We start from the raw sequence: 5,231 nt of genomic DNA, 5'->3' as shown, positions 1-5,231 counted from the left end.
TCTTAGACTTTGGACCTCTCCAAGGGAGTAGGCACAACAAAGGCAGCATCTCAGGCAGGCAAGTTGCAACAATCACATAACCAGGTACCCTCACCTACGAGCCTTAATCGAGATGATTATTGAGCCAGACATAAGAATAAAGTTTATCCTTTTGAAAAGGAATGGGTTCCTACGATACTCCAACTGTTACTGGAACAAAACATGATCGAGCTGCCTGAGTCCAAATTCCCTGAGCAAGCTGGACTTGACACCCATGCAAATTACTATACCTATCATCGGAGGATAAATCATTCCATAGAGGAATGCTACACACTTAAAGACATCATTGAGGCTGTGATCCAAAAGGGTCATATAAAACTTGAAGAGCTAAAGAAGGCATTTGGGACAGCAAAATCTTCCCACATAGTGACGTCCATGAGGAAGATGAAGCACCCGATCTCCTTCGTGCCTTGTTTGTCATGAAGGCCTCATCACACCAAAGCCGGTAAGGCAGCCCCGACACCTTGCTTAGGGAACTGAGAACCATTGTGCCCATACCATCAGATATGGGGCCATGACCAGAGCGAGTGCTATAGTTTCCATGACATAATTGAGGAGAAAGTACAGGGATGCCAAGAAGCTTCGGATGGAGATCCCCATGTCACTGCTCAACTGGTGCAAGAGGGCCTCCTGACACGAGACCTAGGTAATGATGATTCAGACCACGGGTGAAGCAGACTCAAGTCCTTGAAGCGAGAGGCAGTTCGTCAAGCTAGGGCTGTTCACAAACATAGTGAGATGAATCAAGAACTTCCAATGAAAACCAGGAAGAGACAGACCCCAAGGGCTGCACGTCGAAAGAACAAGGTTCCTCAACCACAGGTCGAGCAAGAATTTCTCAGGCCTCTTCCTCCCTTGCCTACCTTACATGACTTCATCCCCGACGTAATTATTTTTCCTCCCTCATCTCATCAAGAGGACATCCTTGGGCCATCTTTTGCTCGGGGCATGTCCAATGAGGGTGATGACATTAAAAGCACCCCCCAACGGTCTAAGCAAGGGAAAGACCCACAAGACTCCTTGCATATGTCCAACGCTGGTGATGACATAAAAAGCTTCCCAAATTGGTCTGATGAGGGGAATGACCTTAAAGCTCTCTCACCTACTAACCCCTCTTCTTATTCTTCTTATTCTTCTTCTTCTTCTTCTTCCTCTTCCTCTTCTATGTCTCTTATAGCTACAATCTTGAAATGTCCAGATTTCGAGGCTCTTGATAGAGAACTTGAAGGAACCAATATAAGCAGGATGCACTAGAGGCAATTGAAAAAGACTCTAGCTCAAGCGACCAAATTCTTAACAGTTGTTGATGCCTTGGTAGCTCGAGCCAAGTCAGAGGCATTCTCTTCCACAAAGAAGAACAAGAAGTCGAAGCTAAAGAAACCTGGCTTCCTGAGCCCGATTTTGAGCAAAGGCTGAGAGAATCAAGCGGGCAGAGCTTCTATTCTTAAGAAGCCTATCACATGGTACAAATCTCAGAGGCATCACTCAGCACGGGGCAGATAAGCCTGATATCGAGGAAAATGCTGCGACCTCCACCTCGAAAGCAAGGCATTTGGAAATATCCTAGTTCTCCACTTCTCCATCACCCACATGCCCCAAATAATTTACCCATTCTCAAGCTCCTTGGGCTCCTTCCTCACCCAAATACCTCAAACAATTCACCCATCCTCCAATTCCCTGGAATGCCTCTAATCCCTATTACCCAATCCACTCAGACCATCCAAACCAAAACGGCTGTGCAACTAAGCTAGCCGGCACTCCAAAATAAACCTCTCCCACCTAAACCTAACCTTCAACCTCCCATACTGCTTACACCCATGATGGACATAGGGAAACATCAAGAAGATCCTCATCAGGTGCTGTCTGTCTGCACAATCACTGAGTCGCAACCATCCCAAGTACCTCAGAGTGAACTCCCTCTATCAGACACATTAGCCCTGCTCAAAGTTAATCCTTTCATCGGCAAACACGATTAGGATACAAGGGCCATGTTTCATAGCAAAGCATGCCTAGAAAAGGAAATGTCAAGAGTATGGGTGTCTTCACTCGAGGTTGATGAGAAGACTTCTAAAGACAATGATGAGGAGTTGCAAGAGGCCTCAGAAGAATGGGAAGAAGGCGATCAAGCCACAATTGACAAAATCGAGGAAATAAACCTAGGGGATGAATTTTATCTTGGCAAATATGTCTCCAGAAGAGAAAGAGAGCTTTATTCCGTTTTTGCAAGCAAACCGAGACATCTTTGCCTGTCATTACCATAAGATGCTTGGTTTAGATCCTCAAGTTGCAGTCCACCGACTTGGCATTGATCCATCTGTCAAGCCTGTCAAAACAAAACTTGAGAAGGTTCAGGCCTGATCTCAAAATGCGGTGACCAAACTCAGGCAAGCAGCCTTCATTCGTGAAGTCAAGTACCCAAAGTGGCTGGCAAATGTTGTACCAGTCAAGAAGAAAAACAAACAAATTAGGGTTTGCATTGACTTTCGTGACCTGAATGCCGCTTGCCCAAAGGATGACTTTCCGTTTCCATTTACGATGCTTATAGATTCCACGGCTCATTGTAAGAACTTCTCCTTCATGAATGGATACTCAGGGTACAATCAGATATGGATGACACTAAAAGATGAGGATTCCACCGCATTCTTGACTCCAAAAGGGGTCTTCTGCTACACCATGATGCCCTTTGGGTTAAAGAATGCCGGTGCCACATATCAGAGAGCAATGATGACCATTTTCAAGGATATGATGCATAAAGAGGTCGAAGGTTATGTGGATGATTTGGTTGTGAAATCTAAAAGGAAAGAAGCTCATATGCGAGACCTTGAAAAGGTGTTCGAATGATGACGCCTTCATCAGATCAAGATGAACCACCAAAATGCGCTTGTGGCATGCGTTCAGGGAAGTTCTTGGGGTTCATTGTTAGACATCGAGGGCTTGAAGTTGAACCAGTCAAGATCAAGGCAATTCAAGAAATGCCACCACCAACTACACTTTGAGATATGTGATCTCTCTAAGGGTAGCTGGTGTACATCCGCAGGTTCAGCTCCAATCTCTTAGGTCACTGCAAGCCTTTTACGCACCTGTTGAAGAAAGATACCCCATTCATCTGGGATGAAGCATGTCAGGCAACGCTTGATGACATCAAGCGATATTTACTCAACCCTCAAGTGCTTTTTATACCGGTGTTGGGAAGACCTCTTATCCTGTATGTGATTGCCCTCTACGACTCGCTTGGGGCATTATTGACACAAAACAATGATGAGGGGAAAGAGACCGCACTGTACTATCTCAGCCATAGGATGCAAGGGGCCGAGAAGAACTATCCCCCTTTAGAGAAGATGTGCCTGCCCCTAATCTTAGCGGTACAAAAGCTCTGCCACTACTTACTTGGTCATGAAGTAAAGCTTATATCAAAAGCGGACCCTGTAAAGTTTCTTATGACACACCCATGCTTGTTAGGATGCCTTGCTAAGCGGGCATTATTGCTGATGGAATTCAACATCACATATGTCTGACAACAGGTCGTCAAGGGCCATGCTATGGCTAATTTTCTCGCAGCACATCCTGTACCGGTAGAATCTCCTTTATCAAGTGACTTCCCTGATGAAGAGGTATTCTGTGCAAAACTTGCTCACGCATGGGAGATGTACTTCGACAGTGCCTTCCAATCTGATTATGGAGGTGCTGGAGTGGTATTCATGACTCCGAAAGGAGGGATACTTCCTCTATCCTTCTCTCTCAACAAAACCGGTTCCCATAACAAGGTGGAATATCAGGCCCTTATAATTGGGTTGGAGATTGCGTTTAATCTAGAGATGGAGCAGATCAAAATCTATAGCGACTCTGAGTTGGTCATTTGACAGCTTAAAGGGATCTATGACCTGGGCAAGGACACTCGCAAGCCTTATCACGATACTACAAAATATTTTATGGTTCAATTAAGGATGTTTCCTTGACTCACAAACCCAAGAGGTTAAACTTGCAGGCTGATGCACTCGCAAAGCTCGGAGCTTCCGTTCAACTATCCTCACAAGGACCCACGCCTCTTTGAGTGGCAGAATGGAGACACATTGACCTAAGGACCGAGGTAGATGCAGATGATGAAAGAATCCTCTTTCCTCAGTGGCCGCCTTACCCATTAGGGCATTCGTATCAGCCAAAGAGGTTATTAAAGCTGAATAAGAAATGGCACAAAGTCGAGTAGCTAAAGTTTAAAAACAGGAACTGGAGTTCTTCAATCCAATGTGTGCAAAAATTGAGCAGGCAAAAGATTGGAGAGAGCTAATCATCAATTTCATAAAGTATGGTAGACGGCCTAAAGATCGTACTGAGGGCAATAATGTGCGCTGAATGTCTACCAAGTACACCCTCCTCGAAGGGGCTGTTCTCTTCCACCGATCTTTTGACAGAATTCTTCTCAGATGTGTAGACACACAAGAGGTAAATAAGGTGTTGGAAGAAGTACGCTCAAGCATTTGTGGATTGCATTAGTCTGACCATAAACTCTATGAACGGATACGCAGATTGGGGTACTATTGGACTTCGATGACTATGCCAAGAGGTGCCAGGTGTGCCAAATGCACTCAAGCGTTATTCATCAACCATCGGAGCCCTTACACCCTATAGTGGCATCATGGCCATTTTCACAATGGGGTATGGACATTGTAGGGCCTATCGACCCTCCTTCTGCAATGGGTCATGTCTTTATTCTGGCAACGACAAATTATTTCTCAAAATGAGTTGAAGCGGTCCCACTCAAGCAAGTTCCTAGAGTTACGATGGCTAATTTTGTGCGACATCACATCATATACCGGTTTGGGGTGCCTGACCGGATTATATCTGACAACGACCCTCAATTCGGAAGTCATCACATTGATCGCTTAGTTAACCGGTTCGGTTTTGAGTGGAAGTACTCAACTAGGTACCACCCTTAGGAAAATGGTTCAGTTGAAGCTTTCAATAAAACTCTGTGCAACATTTTAAGGAAATCAGTATCAAAGACAAATAACAACTGGCACGAGAAGCTTCCTAAAGCGCTGTGGGCCTATCGTACTACCACACAAAATTCCACTGATTCCATTACTTATTCCATAGTCTATGAGGGTGAAGAAGTTTTGCCTCTTGAGATTCAACTCCCCTCGTTGAGGGTTGCCATATATCAAGGATTGACTAAAGATGAGTGAGTTAAGCTT

This window comes from Amborella trichopoda, chromosome 13 (assembly GCF_054954075.1).
Source record: "Amborella trichopoda isolate Santa Cruz 75 chromosome 13, AtrichopodaSantaCruz75HAP2 v2.0, whole genome shotgun sequence".
NCBI classification, from domain to species: domain Eukaryota; kingdom Viridiplantae; phylum Streptophyta; class Magnoliopsida; order Amborellales; family Amborellaceae; genus Amborella; species Amborella trichopoda.
The sequence above is the reverse complement of the archived record's forward strand: the minus strand, read 5'-3'. Positions refer to the sequence as shown.